This window comes from Lepeophtheirus salmonis, chromosome 2, assembly GCF_016086655.4.
Source record: "Lepeophtheirus salmonis chromosome 2, UVic_Lsal_1.4, whole genome shotgun sequence".
In the NCBI taxonomy this organism is placed as follows: domain Eukaryota; kingdom Metazoa; phylum Arthropoda; class Copepoda; order Siphonostomatoida; family Caligidae; genus Lepeophtheirus; species Lepeophtheirus salmonis.
This window is the reverse complement of record NC_052132.2, coordinates 9605206-9619362: the sequence shown is the minus strand read 5'-3', so window position 1 is coordinate 9619362 and position 14157 is coordinate 9605206.

Sequence of the window (14157 nt, the reverse complement as noted above, 5' to 3'; positions counted from 1 at the left end):
TTCTAGAACGGAAATGACGCAAAAAATACAGCCAAAGCTACAAAAGTGTGACTTAAAAGAAGCATATTAATATCATGGAATTTTTTACCCAGGCTCTGGACCTCTTTCCCCTAGAAAATCTTTACTAGAGTGCAAACGTTTAAAATTGGCAAACTAACAAATGCATATTATCTCCACTATCTCTCTTGTCCAAAAAAATATGCCCTTTAATTAAAGTAATGACTATTTTTCCAGAGACTTATGTTTTACTAATACGATTTTATTTGAACTCATCTCATGGATCATGTAACATAAAAATGACAAAGTATATTTGACAACATATAATTATAACTTTGCGACTCTTGTCATAGACAAATTGCCAACATATATAATCGTTGATCAAAATGTACAGATGAAATGAATAAAAAAGAAAACCTAATAATTTTTGTTTGATCATTATTTTTATATATTTAACATGGAATACAATTTTTTGGACAGTAATGCATCGTTTTTTCTCATTCTATTTTAGCTATCATTTACAATTATATTTTTTTATGTTTATTTCTATAATGAAATGCAGATTTAGAGCATAATTCTTATTAGGAATAATATTTATGTGCTTAAATATAAATGTACTGAGGGTGTCACTTTTTAAATCTTAAATAATGGCTTTATAAGAGGTTGAGAGGTTATGTATCATTAATACAAATTACTCAGACATATTCTAATTAAAATTTATTGAAAACAAAGTCTTCTTAAATAATTTACACTTCAGCCAAAATTTTGATTGTGGATCTACAGGAAAAAATGTTTATGAATTTATTAGCTGGAGATCAACCAAAAAACATTTTCTAGATGATTTTGTGTCTCTTAGGATATTGTTTATAACATAAAGAATATGTATAATGCGTAGTCTTAGGTAAGTCCATATATATTGGATCCAGCCTAATCTTAGGACCGATTCTATCAGTCCTTGGGACAGGTCCTTAAGATTGTCGGTCCTTCGGACTATCAGTGCTAGAATTTATTAAAGAAATAAAGTTGAGTGACAACCTGTTGGACTGAACTTTATAAATTTTTATACTGATATGCAGGACTGAACCGGATCAAGAGTGAAGTGGACAGTACTGTAGTTTCCAGTCCTAAATAATTACTGACACAACTGTAATAATTAGTGTTGTAGCGTACAAGGGAAGTCAATGGATGCCTGGAAAACCTTCAACTGTTCCATCTTAGGGCTTTCTTATGGCTAACATATCTAATACATCTAAAAATACATAAAGGACAATATTATAACTTTTAGACATGGGTGGATATCTAAATATTTTCTAAACCGATATCCAATCTCATTTTTTACAAAGAAATAAATGTTATCGTATCCCTGACATCATTTGTTTTGCTTGTCAAAATTGGTCTGTGACACTTGCCAACATATTAATTTACAAAGGATACAATATTATAAAAAAAATATATAAACTAAATATTTATATGTATTTTAATATCTAGCTGAGGAGATATATTCTGCTATGAGAATATGTAAGGTAATCAGACGTAAATTTGCCCTAGGAAGACAATTGAGAGAAGGAGAACTGCCCGAAGAGGAAAATTGCCCCTTGGTGGAATAAATAAAATTTTATATGGAGAGGAATTTTGAACAAAAAAACAATTGAGACACAGTTTCAATTGAGCTAATTCAGCTTAGTTTTTTTTTCATTCTACGTATTTTTTTAAGAATCTATAGTATAATAATGAAACTTGTCTCCTTTATGAATTCGTGAATAGAAATAAAGATGAGATTGTTTTTTGTCAGACTGTAAAAATAAATGTCAATTTTAACAAGCCTTCTTCATTTCAATCAAACGTTATTCAAAAAGGAAAAGTATTTTGCAATTAGAAAAGTTTAATATTGTAAATTAAGTCTTATAATGTTATATTCATTTTCAGAAACTTAATTATCTTTAAGACAAAACTTTGTTGATTTCAGGGAATTTCAAAAGTTTCAAAGGCTTAGTATTAAGTAACTTCGTAGGTTCAAAGCTTACTAAAAATTAAACGTTTCCGTGACAATATTGTCAATTTTCCTTCAGACAATTCTCATCCTCAGGCATTATTCTTACCGGGTAATATTCCTAGTACTAATTTTTTCAATTAATTAACCTGTCGTGAATCATCTAATAGTATTTACTTGATAGAATAGTCAAACTTGTAATGTTAAAATTTCATTCAATAAAAAATAATTAATTTATATAGTACATATTCATAAATTTGATCCCGACTAAGTAATATTAGCAAGGTGACTATTAGTATATATACAAAAAAGAGAGCAGTTTTTTTGTACCACAAACTTCACAAGCCTTATTATTTAATAAATATTGTCTTTGATTTTTATCTCATGTTATTACAGAGGCAACATTTGTGCTAGACTCTTTTTAAGAGGTACATAAGTCATAAGATAACATCCCTTAGGAAGAAGGTATCCAACCATTTCATAAAAAAATGGTAGCCAATTCGAACGAACCTTGACTATTCCTCTCAATGCTATGCGATACTCCCAAAAGTTATACTTAAAGTGTAACTACACAATGTATTAAGCATTACCTTGGCACAAAACATTACACAATATATGTTTTTTTCAATTGTCTTCTTTTGTTTGATAAAGGATATTTTGCCTGATACATCCGGCCACATATAATAACATAACTATTAAAACAGGTAAAAGTACTGGAGGCAACAATATGTCCCCAAGATGTAACAAACTCCCTGGGGACTTGGAATACGTCCAATACCACTTATCTGTACATCAGCAAAAAATTGCATCTAAGAAATATTCCAACTCTAAAAATATTTGATGAGAAGGCATAAACCAGGATGAAGGAGCCGGAGATTTCTTGTTAGGCTGTTTGGCTATCGAGTCAAGGATTGTATCAAGCATGACTAAGGGAGGATTCTCCAAAAAATAAAATTTAAATTCCCATACGGACCAACGGAATGGGCAGCGTGCTAGGGAGAAATTATTCTCTTTCACTCAATGTGCGTAAGTTTGCGCCCCGGTCGTTCCTAGAGAAGGAACTATACATTGTATAAATGTACTTCAAAGAAGACTTCTGGGTCAGATGGAGTAAATTTAAGACTATCATATTTATTTGTACTGAATCAGTAAAAATCCATCTGACCAATTAAAATAATATTTAAAAAAATCTTATTTGTACTTTTACATCAAAAAATATTCCAGTTAATTCATTTTCATATGAAAGCCAAAGTGTTGAACGACACTTGGCACACCTAGTATTTGTTCAACTTAACGGTTTATTAGTTTGATTTGTATTTTTCCAAAGATAATAATTTATTTTGTTTCATAAATTTTTTTAATAAAAATGTTTTAAAACAATTCTTATAAGAACAGTTTCAATAGTTTTTCAAGCTTACAAATACTTTTGTTAAACCCATCTGTCTGATAACGCATAGACACATCATCATCCTTGAAAAACAATTTTTCATCATAATATATAGAAAAGAAAATGCTCTTACGATCATTATCTAAGATACCTCTTTATTTTAAATAACCAAATTCTTCGTTATTGCAAGAAAAGAAGATAAAAATCATTAATCAAACCCGTGTATTCTTGTTCTTTTTGCAAAGAAAACTGCAAAAAAGGATTATTATTTTTTAGAAGTGCTAAAAAAATAAATACTAATGCATCACAATTATATTGAAATTAATTCCTAATTAAGATCTTTTTATAATTTAAAAAAATATTACCGACACTCGAATGGTAATTAATCAGGATATAACCCCTGAACTCCTTCTGATAAGTGGTTCTCAACTTCTTATACGTTTACAACAGTGCTGAAAGGTGTCCAGTTACCATTTTTGGATATATGACACGCATATTAGTTGTTTGGAAAAGATTTAAGATTCAATGAATTTGGGAATTGCAACAAAGTTCAAATATTCCAATATAAGTATATAGTAAGTAAGAGATAAGTTATTTTATTTAAAAAAAAACACACAATTATAGAACAGTTCCCTATAACTATTTATTTATGATATCAGAATAGAATTTGGTTTCCCGACATAATATTGGGAAAAGAAAAGCTCATTATATACCAGAGTCAAGAATCATCTTTCACTTGTTTTTCTAATGACAAAAGACGGAGTAGTGTAAGAGCTCTCTCTTTTTCTGACTGGGTCCTTCCTGCTATTAATCTTTCTATATAGGGACCCCCTTAGTTCTTATTCTTGAACCTAGAGGGCATGATTCAGGAGATCAGAAGTAACTATGAGCACACCCACTCGTGGTTACACCTTATACAGGGTGTACCAGCAAAATCCAGGGACTTCAGATCCTTTTTTGTGGTGGAATATACATATAAACGCCACGACGTCAACAATCAAAGATTTCAAGACTAATACATTTTCAGAGGCAGAACAGACATCTGCTAATTTGATAATTTTGACAAAAAACGATCTGCATATTAACTGACATCTTAATGATAACAGGGATCAACAGAACTGGATCCCGAACTACTACTACGACTGGGTGTTCAAGGAAATTTGCCCTCTTAGCTCCCCGACTGGAATCTGCTGCTTACTGTTTGTCTTTTGAATGAATCTGAATAAAAAATTACCATTTTCTATTAATTTAAAGTAGATATATGAGAGACACTGGATTTCGTAGTTATATGTACATTGTTCTTATCTCTTCAAGAATGAATCAATAATGATCACAACTTTAGAAAATAAAAGAAAACACAGTTCAGATTGTCAATAATAACAAAGCTCACACCCTAAAATATGTTTAGAATCTACAAGGCTGGGCAACAAAACGTGGACTGTCAATTAATGTTAATTTTGCATTAATATAGGAAGGCTCAGTAATGTTTTTTACTGGTTCACCAATCCTTTGTTCATCAACAAACTATAATAAGCTTTTCGTGATCATGAGTGAACAAGAAGCCAAAGGGCCGCACATTTCAGATGTTCTAGTTCTTGAACGACTTCTCTGTGGCTTATAGGACCATCAGGAGGGCCATGAAGGGCGATTTTGGATTTTTTTCACACACAAGGGCCCCATACCATATTATGATAGAGGTCGGTCGTGTATGCCATGAGGCTCGATAGTCCACATTTTCTACTTAACCCTGTACTGCCCTTGTCATAAGTTTGTTGCAGTTGTTATCCCCACAAAAAAAGAGAAGGAAGAAGATACATTCAATACTAAAAAAAACTTTGCGATTAAGTTTACGATTAGATCCTACTTATAAACAGAATAGATTACTAAATAAAAAGTTGTCAATATCCTTCATAAACATGTAAATATTCTTTTCATTTATTCATATTGCTAGATACAAATGTTTATGTCAGATTTGCAAAATATATTGCACATATATGTATACGTCTTGTTTTACAATTCTTTCTATATACAGATAAATATAAAAAATGTGAGTATTTTCCTAATTTATTTATGTATTTATAGTTTTTTTGAATTGAATTAAATAAACTTTCAATAAGAATGTAATAGTTTAATATACATATATTGGATTTAAATATTCAAACTTTTTCTTAAAATGATATAAATGTATAAATCTATTTAAAAATATATACTTATTTATTAAGTTACTTTCTTAATGAAATAATTTATCCATTTTACTCCCAATTTTTAATGTGCAGTTTGTTATAATATTTCTAGATGGTAATTTTAAAATATGTACACTGTAAAAATTACCTGCCAAAGGATATTCGTAATTTCTACAAAAATCCTCAGACTTACAAGGCCAATTTAAACTCCATTTAAACGAACTTAAATAGATCTTGAGATCAGTATGAAGTTAATTATACTAAATTCCAAAACTTGATGGATTCTGATCTATTTTATTAGATCAGAATAAAATCCCCTCCAGTCTCAATAAAAGTCTCTATTCAAAGGCAAAATCTCGAACAGCCCTTCGCTAATTGGTCCCTTGGCAAATCCTGGAAATCTTTCTTGGTCCAACTGATAAGTTTGTCTTTGGTGTTGCGGGGGTTTGTTTGGTTTGTTGTTCGATCGCACCCCACACACACACAAAAAATCGATTATATACAAATCTGGCGATTTTGGAGACCAAAAGACCAGAGTGATAAAGTTGTCAAAATTGTCTTGGAGCTATTTGATACTCATGTTCCTGGTGTGGCATTGCTGTCTTCCGCCTTCAAATCTTATTTATAGTCTTAAATTCCCTTCTAACGGTTCTAGGAGGATTCGCCTTGAACATTGTTGCCTTGTAGGTACCTTGTGATGCTTTCGAGTGGAAGAAAAGAATAGTTTCAAGACCCTTCCGATATAAAAAATCTTTCTTAGTGGTTGATAAATAGTAAATACAAGATCCCAATTGATTTGTAGAGTTATGGAGCTATGAGGATTGTATAAGATAAGGAAATCTTCACAGTCTGAGGTTTAAAGTTGGAATATAATTTCATATTATAAGCTAACTATAATTATTATTTCACAGTCAATATCAAACTTTTAAATACTCAGAGAGTCCATGCTTAGGATGGAGCATCAGATATCAAAGACTATGAAATTCTAAGAGTTTCATTTACTTGAGAGTAGACTTTGTATAGATAATACATTTGTACACACAATGTATAATTGAAAACCTAATTATACTCGATTGTTAGATTCTAAAAGTATTAAAATCAACTATAACTAAATTATATACTGTTTTAAAACACATAAATTTGAATTGCAGGAACTAAACTATTATATTATTAAGCAATATACACAATAATTGATTGAAGGTATGAAAAACTAAATTATATCTTGATTGAGAATAAAATAGCAAGTAATAAAGGTAATTAGCCAATTCTGCAGCGAAAGATGCAGAATCTTTTAACGTATTATAAACTTTTAAGGTTTTTATTGAGTATGATTTATCATGCTTCTGATTCAAATCTCTTATACAATTCTTTGTGATGGTAGTTTTCATTTAACCAATTCTGAGTAACCATGCACTAAGTTAATGAAAAATGACAAACCTATGAATAAAAAAAACATATCCACTCTGATAAAAAGTAGTACAAGGGATCAATTTTTAATTGTAATTGATTTGTTATAATTTATAGTTGATTTATAATATTGCTCAGTACATAGATTGGTAATGAAGGAATGTGAAACTTTATCTCTTTCCTGTTCCTGTTTTTCCTTGAGATGTGCCATATTGGAGAACTCTCATTGCATGAAAAAGATTCTTCCTTCTTAAGCCTTTCAGCCTTCATCACAGATATAACGTTATCCTGTACAAATGAGAGGGGTACTATCATACATGATATATGTAGGGAACTACATATTGTTTCTGTAGTAACTAAAAATGATTATTTACAAATAATTAATTTAGTTTCATGTATATGTATCAAGACATCAATAAAAAATACACCGTTCTGTTTTTAAATGAGATGAGAAATCCAAACAATTTACAAAATTAGCCCATGGAACTCTCAATAGTTAATATTATAATAGAGATAGGTTATTCGATGACCCCTTGTTATAATGAATTCTTCTTGGGCCAATTCATAAATATTGGTTCTTCACTGTTTACATATATCTGGTCAAGTTTGAGTCTTTCTTTTTTTATCTTCAATGCGAGTCAATGGAGAGTGTCTTCAGAATTTCCATCGGGGGGGAAATCATCACAAAAAAAAAAATAGATCATAAGTGTAATGAATAATTGCCCTAGTCAGGAGCTCCTGTATGACGACTGCATTATATTCTGTTGGGGAACAAGTAATTTTGTATTTCCCGTCTCTTTTTTTTTTTACTAAGTATATCATGTTCATTATTGGACACATGGGATCATACAATAAGGCGTTACAAAGGTGTGAGTGTATAATAGAAAAACTTTTTTGGAAAGCACTGCGCTTGACCGGTTCAGTCGTGAATTATCGTGCTTCGAGTATGGAGGTCGCAATGGAAGATATTTGTCATATTTTACATTTCTACTACCCTAAAGTGGAAAAAAATCAAAAACATTTTTGATGTTTAAAGGCCGATACTCTCACGGTTCCTGTTGCAGAACAGTGGATTGAACAATTTTCCCCCCTGTTTAATTCTGCCTTCTACTATGAACAACTGCAATCGAACAGAATAGGAGACAACTAGACATCATCAAGACAACCCCAGACCATACACATCTTTGATGACACAGAAGAAACACCAAGAGCTCAAGCGGAAAGTTCTTATGAATCAACCATACAGTTCAGAACTTCCACCAAGTGACTACCACCTGTTCTTGTTTATGGCCAACGCGCTTGAGAATACAAATTTGGCCTCGAATTACTTGTCTGATTTGTTTGCAAAAGGGACAAGAACATTATATAGTTGAATTCTCGTTGGGAAAAAATTATCAAACAGAACAAAACTTGGCTTAAATCGGATGATTGTAACAGTTTTATAAAAGTGCAATAAAATGAAAGATCTGTAATTACTTTTTTTTCAATTTATATCACAGGACAATTTTGGAATGACCGAAAGTAAAATTAAAATTATTTTTGCATAAATATTCATATTTTTAATGACATTTATTTTAATTTTTAATCCTTTTTTGTTAATGTATGGCATAAAAATATCTTATTTTGAACTATCTTAATTGTTCAATAATATCAGTAGAATTTGAAACTGAAACCTTGTTCAAAGTGAATACTAGCTTGATTATGTTAGATTTTTTATAGATTTCTCCTCAAAATTTGACCAGATAACATGTTTTTCATTAATTAAAATTCTGACATCATTTGCCAGCATTTTATCATATAAGAATGTGAATCCTTTTATGATGACTGATAGATTGACACTTTGAAGAAACCTTTCCTCTTATATTGTATTCTCTAGCCAGCAGAGAAAGCTTTCATGTAATCGATTTTTCATCATTTCCATCTGTTGATAACTTATTTAATAGTTGTAATATAAAAAAAGAACCACATTTTAAATTCATTTTATGATGTATATTAAATAAATTACTTGATGAAATTTTTACTATACTGAAACATTGCAAATCTAAAAGAAATTTCTAAAATATTATCTTTCAAATTTTTGTCGGTACAATCATGATTTCCATTTGTAATTGAAATATACCCCCAAATCTAAAAAATGACGTATTTTTTAAATTGTTTGAATTTATATGATGTTCAAATACGGTATGGCTACAATACTCATCAGCCAAACATATACTTTTCTCAATGCCATTAATTTGTATATAAAGATGTAATATTTCAAACGTCTGATCTATATGAAAAACGAATAAAAGTTACCATAGTCACAATTGTGAAAACATTGTTCTGCAAAAGGAGTTTAATCAAAGAAATAAAATAAAATTCAGGGGTGAGTTGAATTGGATCGTGAAAAGATGTTTAGAATGATTTTTGGATTGGTAAAGTTAGATGCAATGGCTCTCACATGTTAAAGATAATTTTATCAGCCTTCATCATGATTCTGGGTGCCTTTGGGAGCTATGGGATTGACATTGGACCATCCAATAATATCTAAGTCTTCATTGGTCTATCATATTCTTTACGAATGGAGTAAATTTCTATAAGTTTTTGGACCATGTATCAATGGAGTAATTGCTTGCAGAAGTTGATCAAATTCAATAATTGTAATATGTTAGGTCTATATCCAATAACATTATGAGAGTCATTTCCTGACAATACAACAAATTTATGTCGTTCTATATATATAAATTTCTAAATATATTTGATAAATAATTTCACATTTATGTGAACAGAACCTGAGTTAATTTTTAACTCACAAAAGTGACACATTCATGAAAAATGGAAAGTATATTAAGATCAACATTAATTTTGAACCTGCCGGATAACTGATTGGCAGCTCTTGACGAAAAAGGCTATGTCCATGGCGTACCACACTGTCATATTGGCAGCTCAAATCGAATCCAAAGCTAAATGAGAGATATAGCCGACATTCTTATCCAAGACACCTCAAACTGAAAATTCCTGGGCATTAGGTTTAGGCTAGAGGAGGGCTGTATAAAGAAAGGGTAAAAGTTAGCCATATTGTTGTTGCAGATGTTTTGGTTCTTCTTGGCTCTATGGCTCTATTTATATCCTTAATGTACTTCCTAATGTTTTAAGCTGTCCAAATGTAGATGTCAATAGTCTTTGCAGCCTTCTTGGTAATGACACCAGCATAGAGGAGTTGCGCTTTAGTTGGTTTTACTCCCACGGTTTTACAATTGGTATAAAAACAAAATTTGTTTATTTATGTTTCAGGTGTCGTTTGATTGCGAAAGGAAACCTTGTGATTAAAAATAAGTGGATAAAGTCAGTTTCAAATGCTACTAGAAGTTTTGGGTCCCCACATTGTATATGGTGCGTCAACATACAAACAATCTAGAACAAAATTCAAGAAAAGGAGAAAATCGCAATGTATTTTTTTACTTCCTATATACATACATACAGGCTAATGTTTCCTAGACATATATCAGTCTAAAATAGGGTTTTCATTCAAATTTATTCGATTATTTATGATGCTCATCAATTTTATCTACAGTTTAGAGGCTTAACATAATTTAAGAGACTTATATTGCTCCGATATGGCCTTTCTTATAAAATATGTCTATTTTTCTTAATAATAATAGGTTGATAAAAAAGTAATTTTGTATTTCTCGCCTTTTTTTTTTTAACTTAGTATATTTTGTTCATTATTGGTGAAATTGGATCATACAATAAAGACTTGTAAAGGAGTGAGTGTATACTACATACGCTTTTGAGGCAGTATTTGGCTTGCACCGGTTCGGTTGTAAACTATCGTACGTCGAGTATGGAGGTCTCAAAGAAAGAAAATCGCAATATTTTCCATATTTACTATCTGAAAGGAAAAACGCATCGGCAGGGACCAAGAAAATTTGTAATGTATAAGAGGCCGTTACTCTTTTGCAAAAAACAAAAAAAAACTTCGAATAAGAGAGGAATCTTGTTTTATAAATACAACGTCCTTACAGTCTACAGTCTGTTCCTGTCACCAAGTTACCTGCACCTGTTCCTATCTATGGCAACGAGCTTATGGGATGAATTTGGCCACAATATGTTGTTCTATTTTTACATAATTTGTTTATATTTGATAAAGAGTTTTTAATTTATGAGACAAGTGCCTGTGTTAATTTTTAACTCGTAAAAATGAACTGTTTTTAAAATTGGACACTTTATAATAATTGACATTCATTTTGAAAAAACGTTGAAAGTATTACAAAATATTTTTTTTAAATTTATAAGCATTTACACATACAGAGTGTGACTCAAGGCATGCAGTAGCATAGCTTGGATACGAAAAGCGTGATTTCAATGCAGTCTAAACGAGTGTGTCAGGAGGATTCGCCTTACCCATTTCGCCTTTAACATTTTTGCCTTGGACATATTCGGCTTGAGGCGTTTTTGCCGCGTGACACTTTCACTTTGTAACTTTTTCCGCCTTGTGCCGCTTTTGCCGTGAGGTATTTTCATCTTGTACTGTTTTGCCTTCCAATATTTCCACCTTGCATCTTTTTTGCCTTATTCAATAATATAGGGAATACTTCTTCTTTTTAGTTAAATATTTGTTTTGAATTTTTACCGTTGTATTCTAGCTTTGACAAAGTAAAAGCAAAAATGTAACCAAGCTAGACAATAACAATTTTTCAAACCTTAATTACATATAATACGTAACTTTTAAAGCATTGAGAAGGGATCACGGAATGCTACTGCTACGTTCCGTTGCAAAGAATCCTTCATTTGCTGTCCATTTCTTCATCAAAATGTCATGAAGAGATATTGAAATCTGTAGTTACATTAAGGATTGTTCTAGAGTTATAGATAAAGATGTGGAAGGCGGAAGGGTCACAAGGCCAATCCGTAGAAGGCAAAAACATTAAAGACAAACATATTCAAGGCGAATCCTCCGAGAACTGTTTATTGCACTCTATCTGTATTTAAAGTATGTATTGTACTTGTGTTACCTTTTGAAACCCTATCATAAATAAAAGTTGTTAGTCCACGTACAAGAATGTTTAATGAAGAATGGAAAACACGTGTTAACTTATCATTAATTTATCTGAGAAAGGGAAGTCAAATTCTAAAATCATAAAATCCCATAAATATTTTGACATAAAAGAAGAACAGCTATACGTCATGAAAAAGTAGATGGAAGGGAGCATAGACCTCATTCTGGACTACCAATCACTTAATAATGTAGAACGTCAAAGGGAATTTAGAAAATATATACTATTTTTCATCCCAGGGCATCCAAAGTTATTAACAAGGATCTGTACACGTCTATATATCTTTTGTAGAAGTGTCCTCTCTAAAATACACATACAAAAGGAAAAGGAATAGAAAAAAGCAAAATCATTAGAAATAGTCAGCTTCCAAAATCTAGTGTAGGATGCTTCATGTGGGGATACAAAGTATCTTATTATTTTCATTCTAAAAGGGATCAAATTCAATTCATAGACATAACAGCAGTTGATATTGGAATCGGCATTGTTGCCTTGGGTTCAAGAGGATTTCACAGAGTGAATATACCTTTACTCAAGTTTGAGAGCCATCACATACCTCAAAATCCACAGAGGCTTCGTCTGAAAGGAATTTGAATTGATTAGCTTAATGCAAAATGTTGGCTTGCTTCAAGCCCAAATATAGATCTCTTGGATATTCCTGCGGTTATTACTTGAAAAAAAAATCCTGTCTTATGGATCATCCAAATATTAATTAATTGAAGGAATCATTGGTAAAGGAATGGAATGCTATCTCACTAAATATTGTTCCTTCCTGTATTAAAGCTGTTTCGAGAATATTGATAATTATCATTGCTGCACGAGGTGGCAGAATTGAGTAAAAGTCTTTATGATGATTAGTCACTCTTTTTAAGATAATAAATATAAAATCTGTTAAATATATTTTTCTCATTTTATCTCGTCATAAACTTGTTACAGAACTAAAGTTATAACACCGTGTAGACACGGGATAAAAAGAAAAGTTTGTTCCAGCTGTCGTTAGGTTGAACACATTTTGGGTTCAATTCTATATAAGCATATCAATATATGTATGCATCCCTCTGGAAATTTTCTGTGTAAAACAGACATAGTATTGACCCAGTAAAAGTTAATAACTTAAGTAAATTTGATTTGGAAATCAGTTTAGGCTAAAAATTTTGGTTACATCAAACGTAAGTTATACAACATTTTCCTAATATGTTTTCATCGGTCTCCTAAACTATCTCAACAATTTTCCTGTTGTTTTTAATTAAAATAATACAAATAAAGTATAAATAAGCTATTTTGACCTACAAATTCAAAGAATTAATCGAAAAATGGTGTCTAAAAAAATATTTATTAATTTAATTTTCAATTAAGATATAAAGCATACAAATTTAACTTTAGAACCCATACAATATTTGAAAAAAAAATGTTGGGTTGCACTAAATGTGTTTCATAAAAAAATTCACTAAAATTTTTCAATTTTGTTGCAAATATAAACTTGAGTTTGATGCATAACCTTGTGGTGTTCAACGAGCGATCATTGTTAGTTCTTTTTTGTTATGATTATTTAATGTGTTAAAGGATGCCACTTCCTTTTTCAAATTGTATGAAAAGTATCACTTTTTTCGGCTGCAGTAATAAAATCAATGAATATCTCAAATAACCTGGATTGCATCCATTCCTTCGAATTAATATATTAGTTACTGACTTGTATACTTGGAATTACTTCAATACCTAATCTACACTAATACCCATAGCCTCAATTTACAAAAAAACTTTAAAATTTAAATTTCCAGTATATAATAAGTATTCAATCAATAAAACAGTTTCCTAAATTAAAAAGTAAAGAGTATTTTGTTCAAAAACTCTAATTTCATATGTACATTGAAAGGAAACCCCTGAATAAGGAACTATTTACACTAAATCGATAGGAAATTTAATAAATCTTATATCCCTTACATATTCACACTTATATCAATTGAACTGTCAATTTGACAGCTCATTTTTCAAGTAAATTGAGATAAAAACCATTTATTTTCAAATTTGGATGTTCCTTCACATCCTTCCCAGAAAAAATATAGATATATCGATTTATGTAAGACGTTATCAGATGTTAGAAGACAAATATACTTTAGATATGTTTTTTTATTCAAGCCATCTTGTATAGTTTTATTAGCA